Genomic DNA, 9551 nt, shown 5'->3' on the forward strand with positions numbered 1-9551 from the left:
TGAGGCCAGGGCAAAGACTAAATAGCCCTCTGATTAGTGCCCGGACAACAGGTGAGCGTCTCGAACACTAACCAGAGGCAGCTGAGCATAATCTGCTGTCATGGCAACAGAAACGAACAAACACAAGGGGCTGAAAACACATGTGACTAGAAAACTTAAACAAACTATGATCCGGGCAGCGGATCCTAACAGTACCCCCCCCTAAAAGGACAGATTCCAGATGTCCCTTGAAAACAAAAAAACAACTGGAACCCAAAAAAAACAAGCAATAGTTCACGAGTCAAGGGCGGGCGGGGGGGGTGAATTGGTGGTGGGTCGCCAGGCCACGTGTCCCCGAATCCACCGGGGAAGGGTCAGGTGGCGGCGGCGAATGGAACGCCGCCGCCGCTGGCGAGGCGGGCGACCACGGTAAGGCCACATTCGTGGCCGCCGAGAAGGTGGGCGTGAGTGGCGCCAGAATCTCAGCAGCCTCTGAGTCCTCGAGGGCTGCATGCGGGGACCTGCTTTCCGCTTGCGCCGCCGGACCACTCGAGGTCGCTGAGATGTCGCCGACGTCGCTGTCGTGGCAGCCGGAGTCGCTGTCGTGGCAGCCGGAGTCGCTGTCGTGGCAGCCGGAGTCGCTGTCGTGGCAGCCGGAGTCGCTGTCGTGGCAGCCGGAGTCGCTGTCGTGGCAGCAGGAGTCGCTGTCGTGGCAGCAGGAGTCGCTGTCGTGGCAGCAGGAGTCGCTGTCGTGGCAGCAGGAGTCGCTGTCGTGGCAGCAGGAGTCGCTGTCGTGGCAGCCGGAGTCGCTGTCGTGGCAGCCGGAGTCGCTGTCGTGGCAGCCGGAGTCGCTGTCGTGGCAGCAGGAGTCGCTGTCGTGGCAGCAGGAGTCGCTGTCGTGGCAGCAGGAGTCGCTGTCGTGGCAGCCGGAGTCGCTGTCGTGGCAGCCGGAGTCGCTGTCGTGGCAGCCGGAGTCGCTGGTGCGAGAACCAGTCGTGGTGCAGGTACTGGTGCGAGAACCAGTCGTGGTGCAGGTACTGGTGCGAGAACCAGTCGTGGTGCAGGTACTGGTGCGGGGACCAGCCGTGGAGCAGGTACTGGTGCGGGGACCAGCCGTGGAGCAGGTACTGGTGTGGGAACCAGCCGAGATGCAGGTACTGGTGTGGGAACCAGCCGAGGTGCAGGTACTGGTGTGGGAACCAGCCGAGGTGCAGGTACTGGTGTGAGAACCAGTCGAGGTGCAGGTACTGGTGTGAGAACCAGTCGAGGTGCAGGTACTGGTACCTGTGGTGGAGCTGGTGCTAGCCTTAGCCTTGGCGCTTGCTTAGGTGCAGGTGGCCTAGCTGGCGGTTGCGGCTTAGCAGGCCGTCGGACTGGTGGCGGTGGCCGAGCAGGAGGTTGCGGCTTAGCACGCCGTAGGACAGGTGGTGGTGGCCGAGCAGGAGGTTGCGGCTTAGCACGCCGTTGTGCCACCCCACTCGCACAGCTCCCAGTACTAGCCCCCCCCTCAAAAAGCGGATCCCAGACGCGCTCCTTGCGGATTGGAACCGTCTTCAAGGGTGGGTGGAGGGAGGTCGGGGGGAGGGCTGAATCCTCTCCTCTAAATTGTCCAAACTGTCTATTGTCACCCCACACTTGAGACTGGGACTGACTAGATTTAGTCCTTAAAAAAATGTCCTGATAATGATTAATCGCAGAGTTAAGGTTACTTGAAAATGGCTGGCAGGAAGAATTGACAAGATGTCTAAAAAAGTCTTTGTCTATGACGTCATCCAAAGTGGGCGGGATGACGTCATCCGTATGGGTCTCTAGCTGACTGACAGCCCAATCGGTGAAATGTTTGGCAAAGTGGTCAATTGGGTTGCCAAACATTTGAGGAGGGGAATCTTGGGCTGAATATTGCTTACTGTGTACCGGTGGAGGAGTCTGTGGGAGTGGCGCGTCTTTGCAGCGAAGTGAAGACCTCGTTGGCGGCTTCCGTCTTCGCTGACGCGTCCGGTGGTGCGGAGGTGTGGCGATGTCCTCGGGCCAAACGGAGTGGATTGGTACCAACCTTCCGTTAGGACCCCATATCAGGTCCTGGCGCTCCGAAGGGGAATAGCGGAGAGTCTCCGCCTCCATCGCTCGCAACACCATCCACGCACCTTCGTCCCTCTCCTCCGACGTGCTCGTTGCGGGAGAACTTCTTGCTGGCTTCCTACTGTAACGACCTGGTCGCATCGAGGTGCGGTGGTGTTCTCCCAATGATGCAGACGGGCTCGGACACAGCTTGCAGGTAGGAAAATGATTTATTTTCACAAATCAGACAGAAAAAAAACAAAAACGACTAGCGTGGGAGCTAGTAAGCAAAATAATATAGCATGAGAGCTAGCAGGAAACAAGGTGGTCGTTAGCTGTTGCGTGAAAGCAAATTAGGAAGCCAGACCGAGTGAGGCCAGGGCAAAGACTAAATAGCCCTCTGATTAGTGCCCGGACAACAGGTGAGCGTCTCGAACACTAACCAGAGGCAGCTGAGCATAATCTGCTGTCATGGCAACAGAAACGAACAAACACAAGGGGCTGAAAACACGTGACTAGAAAACTTAAACAAACTATGATCCGGGCTGCGGATCCTAACATTACCTGTACTTATAAATGGAGTCCATTTGCAGCTCCTTCTGACCAAAAGCATCGATAACTTGTTTATAGAAGTCTTCCTTATTTTCTTTCTTCAGTTTTAAAAGTCTCTGTTTCGATGGAGATATTCCTTTAAAGGCCTACTGAAATGAATTTTTTTTATTTAAACGGGGATAGCAGATCTATTCTATGTGTCATACTTGATCATTTCGCGATATTGCCATATTTTTGCTGAAAGGATTTAGTATAGAACAACGACGATAAAGATTGCAACTTTTGGTATCTGATAAAAAAAAGGCTTGCACCTACCGGAAGTAGCGTGACGTAGTCAGTTGAACATATACGCAAAGTTCCCTATTGTTTACAATGATGGCCGCATGAAGTGAGAGAGATTCGGACCGAGAAAGCGACAATTTCCCCATTAATTTGAGCGAGGATGAAAGATTTGTGGATGAGTAAAGTGCAAGTGAAGGACTAGTGGGGAGTTGAAGCTATTCAGATAGGGAAGATGCTGTGAGAGCCGAGGGTGACCTGATATTCAGCTGGGAATGACTACAACAGTAAATAAACACAAGACATATATATACTCTATTAGCCACAACACAACCAGGCTTATATTTAATATGCCACAAATTAATCCTGCATAAAAACACCTGCGTGTTTGTTATGCTAGCTCCTAGCTCCTCTGCTAGCTCCTAGCTCCATAGAACACGCCAATACAATTCAAACACCTGATCAACACACACAATCACTCAGCCCAAAAGACCGTTTACCTAACCCAAGGTTCATAAAGCTTATATATTTTTAAAAAGTTACGTACGTGACGCGCACATACGGTCAAGTTATCGAATGTTTAGCAGCCAAGGCTGCATACTCACGGTACCTGATATTCAGCTGGGAATGACTACAACAGTAAATAAACACAAGACATATATATACTCTATTAGCCACAACACAACCAGGCTTATATTTAATATGCCACAAATTAATCCTGCATAATAACACCTGCGTGTTTGTTATGCTAGCTCCTAGCTCCTCTGCTAGCTCCTAGCTCCATAGAACACGCCAATACAATTCAAACACCCGATCAACACACACAATCACTCAGCCCAAAAGACCGTTCACCTAACCCAAGGTTCATAAAGCTTATATATTTTTAAAAAGTTAGTACGTGACGCGCACGTACGGTACGGTACGTGTTATGCTAGCTCCTAGCTCCTCTGCTAGCTCCTAGCTCCATAGAACACGCCAATACAATTCAAACACATGATCAACACACACAATCACTCAGCCCAAAAGACCGTTCACCTAACCCAAGGTTCATAAAGCTTATATATTTTAAAAAAGTTACGTACATACGCAAAAAAAAGCCAAAGCTGCATACTCACAGTAGCACGTCTGCGTCTTTGTCATCCAAATCAAAGTAATCCTGGTAAGAGTCTGTGTTGTCCCAGTTCTCTACAGGCGTCTGTGTATCCAAATCAAAAGTCCTCCTGGTTAGAGTCTCTGTTATCCGAGTTCTTCCATCTTGACTGCATCTTTCGGGAATGTAAACAAAGAAGCGCCGGCTGTGTACTGTTGTGGCTGACTACGTTCGAAAAATACGTCCATTTCGCACCGACAACTTTCTTCTTTGCTTGCTTGGCTTCCTTCTCCATAATGCAATGAACATGATTGAAACAGATTCACGAACACAGATGTCCAGAATACTGTGGAATTCTGAAATGAAAATAGAGCTTTTTCGTATCGGCTTCAATGTGGAAGGCATACCCGTGTTCGCCGGGCTACGTCACGCGCATACGTCATCCGCAGAGGCGTTTCGAACCGGAAGTTTAGCGGCAAATTTAAAATGTCACTTTATAAGTTAACCCGGCCGTATTGGCATGTGTTATAATGTTAAGATTTCATCATTGATATATAAACTATCAGACTGCGTGGTCGGTAGTAGTGGGTTTCAGTAGGCCTTTAATTATTACCTCCTGCTTCGATTGAAAGTCCAGTTTAGAAAACTGTTTTATTTTAGATACCTGTATGTGATCCTCCATGTTAGAAGTTCAGGCAGAGGGAAAAAATAAATCTCTTGCTGCGTGTGTTCACTTCTTCTGCAGTACAGGAAGTCGCAAGAAGGATCACTAGCGCGGCAGCGCCCTCTACCACCAGGAGGCGGGAGTGATTTAATGACTTATACAGTATTTCACACACGCAGCTACGGTATATTAATAAAACATAGCTGCTTACTGTTCTCTTTAGCATACTGTACCGGTATTCAATAGCTTGAACCTTAAATCCTACTGAAAAGCTCTTTATCTTTTTTCCTTTGTGCGATTGTAAACTACTGAAATCAGCTTCCTCCATTTTGAAAAGGAGGACAGATGCGTCACTCGTGACGTAACGAATTTGACCCGGTGGAAGTTCTAGCCATATGCTAAATATTTTGCGAAACGAGTTTGACCCGGCGAAAATTATAGACATGCGATAATAAAATTAATATTTTGCGAAACGAATTTGATCCAGCTTCAATAATAAACCGGCGATAAGGCCAAGCATGCGTTAATTATTTTGAGAAACGAGTTTGACCCGGCAGTAATTCTAGACGTGCGAATACTATATTCCCTGCGCCAATTCAAGGAAATACGGTATATCTAACCTACTTACCTTGTCAAATGATATGAAATGATGTGTTAATCACATAAAATGTTATTTATTTAACACATGAACCTTAGGTTTAGGTAGGGATGATGTTTGATAAGAAATTATCGAGTTCGAGCCCATTATCGAATCCTCTTATCGAACCAATTCCTTATCGATTCTCTTATCGATTCTCTTATCGAATCCAGATAGGTTGTTGTATATGGAAAAAAACACACAATATTTGGTTTAACAAAAGCTCACTTTTATTTTATAAGAAAAAAATAAAATAAAATAAAATAAATAAATAAATAAATATTGACTGTTGTTACCCCCCTAAAAAAAAAAAAAAAAAAAAATATTGACTGTTGTTACTCAAAGTACATTAAGTGGGATTTTTCAGAAAAACAAATATATACAGTAACACAAACAACCTGTCTCTGTGATCACTATAGGTGTATAAATAATAATATAGTGTTAAATAAAATCAGTCCCTTGGGCACAAAACTGAAAATACTACAGCTCTCCAAAAAGTGCACTTCTGCTGCTATTGGAACATACTAACTACACACACTATGACACTAAGAACGCCACAGTCATCAATCAATTCTTCTTCCAAAAAATTAGCATGTCTGCTTTTTCAGGATCAAGTCTGACCCGCTCTTCGCTAATCGTGTCGCCAGCGGTGGAAAAAACCCGTTCACTTGGCGTGGAACTAGCTTGGACACACAGATAGGTTTGACGACATCCTCCTCCAGTCTGTATCTAAACCTTCTGTGGTCCATCAGTGTGGCCTCCTCCAGGAATGACTGCACGTCCTTGTTCTGGAGGGAAAGTGAGGGACAGACACAGCATAGAATTAGGGGGGAAATTAGCTGAATGTGAAGACTAGGGTGTCTGTTATTAAGTCTTTAGCATTAGTATGTGGAATTAAATGATGGACTGGATTAAGTAATGAAGTTAAACATTGTACTGATATGATCCACTTTAAGAGGTTGTTCAAATTAATAGTGCTTACAAAGTACAAAGAATTATGAGAAATACTTTCAACCTTATTAAAAATAAGATATTCTTCATCTCAGTATATTAATAATGACTGAATTAATTAATTACATATTACAAAACTGTTGTATATACTAATTCACAGATGTTATTTTATTATAAAAAGGTCAGTAAATTATGTATATATTTGTAAACGTCGTGAAGTGGGAAAGGGGTAGGATTAAATAAGCTTTACTTCTTCCTACTCCTTTTCGGACATGATGTAAAGTGAAATGATATGAAACTGTGATGTGTTACACTGTAAGTGTGTTCATGTACGAAATAAACTAACGAAAGAAAGAAAGCACTAGTTTATTAGACAGACTTGCAAACTCTGGAGTGGTGTAGGCTACAAGATACCGTTAACCTTATCAGACACATACAAAAAGGCTAACGTTAAAGTTACCGTTAGTCACTGACTATGCTTAGGTAACGTTAGCCTAGCTAACATTACTGCAGTCCTGGTTGACATAAGAGGTAACGTTATTTTAGCCTAAAGGCTACAAGTGAGCAAATATGGAAATTAACCGGCAACAGTTAACGTTAGTTACTCACCGCCACTATCACTGGAACTGGGGCTGCAGGTTGAAGCACAGGAAGAGGGGCGTGCTCCGTCATCTTTGTCGCTGCTTCTCCACGTGTCGAAGACACGACACGGTTCTTGAACGTTCAGGTTATGTGCGGCCTGAACATGTTTCAACATGCTTGTTGTACTTCCCCCCCTTTACATGCGAGCGAAGCCTGGCAATAATTGCATATTGCCGTTTCCTCGTCGTATTTTTTTGTAAAATGAAGCCATGCCTTGAGGCGTTTTTTCCGGTCCATTATTTTTGCTGCTTTCTGTATCTGCCGCCTAATGACTGAGCTACGTCATTTCCTGTGATGTCCCACAGGGCATTTCCTGTGGGACGGGATTCGTTCCCAGGGATTCGAATAAAGAACCAACTCTTTTTCTTTACTATAGTGGCCTCGATAACGGGAACCGGTTCTCAAAAAGGGATTCGAGTCCATGGAATCGGTTCTTTTCTTATTGAACAACCGGGAGAACCGGTTTCGAACATCATCCCTAGGCTTAGGTCAGGCTGATTTAGAAAAATAAACACTACCGTAATTTCCGGACTATAAGCCGCACCAGCTAAATTTAGGGGAAAATACAGATTGCTCCATATATAAGCCGCACCTGACTATAAGCCGCAGGGTTTTGATGTGTAATTACCGTAGTATATAGGGGTTCCTGCTACCACGGAGGGGATTGTCGGGACAGAGATGACTGTTTGGGAACGCAAAGCGTCCCATGTATTAACAATAAATCTTTAAATCATTCGATCAAACTTTCACATCTTTGACATGGCGAACAGCATTCGTGCAGAGTACAAATAATACAACGATGCAAAGTAATACAAAGTGCTCGCCTGTACGTTATCAAAATAACCAGCCTACCGGTATATGAAAAGTCAGTCTTTAATCATTGTGTCATCGTCTTCCTCCTACGTACTAAAACCACCGAAATCCTCTTCGTCGGTGTCGGAGAAGAACAGGCCGTAAATAAGCCGCACCGTTGTATAAGCCGCAGGGACCAGAACGAGGGGAAAAAGTAGCGGCTTATAGTCCGGAAATTACGGTAATCAAATATACTGCCGAAGAAGGGACTCATACGGTAAAAACTGTTGAAAAATACTTAACATAATAAATTATAATAATTTATATATATATATATATATATATATATATATATATATATATATATGTATATATTTTATCAGTCGTGGTCAAAAGTTTACATACACATAATCTAGATGGATCCACTATGGACTGGACTCTCACAATATTATGCTAGATCCACTCGACTTATTTCTTGCCTTGATGTGGGATCCGAGCCAAGGATGTCGTCGTGGCTTGTGCAGCCCTTTGAGACACTAGTGATTTAGGGCTATATAAGTAAACATTGATTGATTGATTATGTCATGGCTGTTTTGAGTTTCCAATAATTTCTACAACTCTTTTTTTTTTTTTTGATAGAGTGATTGGAGCACATACTTGTTGGTCACAAAAAACATGCATGAAGTTAGGTTCTTTTATGAATTTATTACAGGTCATCTGACCACAGAACTTTCCTCCAGAAGGTCTTATCTTTGTCCATGTAATGTCAGATGGAACAAAAATTGAGCTGTTTGGCCACAATACCCAGCAATACGTTTGAAGGAGAAAAGGTGAGGCCTTTAGTCCCAGGAACACCATCCTACCATCAAGCGTGGTGGTGGTAGTATTATGCTCTGGGCCTGTTTTGCTGCCAATGGAACTGGTGCTTTACAGAGAGTAAATGGGACAATGAAAAAGGAGGATTACCTCCAAATTCTTCAGGACAACCAACAATCATGTCTTGGGCGCAGTTGGGTGTTCCAACAGGACAATGACCCAAACACACGTCAAACGTGGTAAAGGAATGGCTAAATCAGGCTAGAATTAAGGTCTTAGAATGGCCTTCCCAAAGTCCTGATGTAAACGTGTGGACAATGCAGAAGAAACAAGTCCATGTCAGAAAACCAACACATTTAGCTGAACTGCATCAATTTTGTCAAGAGGAGTGGTCAACAATACAACCAGAAGCTTGTGGATGGCTACCAAAAGCGCCTTATTGCAGTGAAACTTGCCAAGGGACATGTAAGCAAATATTAACATTGCTGTATGTATACTTTTGACCCAGCAGATTTGCTCACATTTTCAGTAGACCCATAATAAATTCATAAAAGAACCAAACTTCATGAATGTTTTTTTGTGACCAACAAGTATGTGCTCCAATCACTCTATCACAAAATAATAAGAGTTGTAGAAATTATTGGAAACTCAATTTTGACCACGACTGTGTGTATGTATATATATCCATCCATTTTCTACCGCTTGTCCCTTTTGGGGTCACTGGGGATGCTGGCGCCTATCTCAGCTGCATTCGGGCGGAAGGCGGGGTACACTCTGGACAAGTCGCCACCTCATCACAGGGCCAACACAGATAGCCAGACAACATTCACACTCATATTCACACACTTGGGACCATTTAGTGTTGCCAATCAACATATCCCCAGGTGCATGTCTTTGGAGGTGGGAGGAAGCTGGAGTACCTGGAGGGAACCCATGCAGTCACGGAGAGAACATGCAAACTCCACACAGAAAGATCCTGAGCCCGGGATGGAACCCAGGACTACTCAGGACTTTCGTATTGTGAGGCACATGCACTAACCCCTGTCCTACCGTGCTGCCCATGTGTCTGTGTGTATATATATATATATATA

Source organism: Entelurus aequoreus, linkage group LG08, assembly GCF_033978785.1.
Source record: "Entelurus aequoreus isolate RoL-2023_Sb linkage group LG08, RoL_Eaeq_v1.1, whole genome shotgun sequence".
In the NCBI taxonomy this organism is placed as follows: Eukaryota; Metazoa; Chordata; class Actinopteri; order Syngnathiformes; family Syngnathidae; genus Entelurus; species Entelurus aequoreus.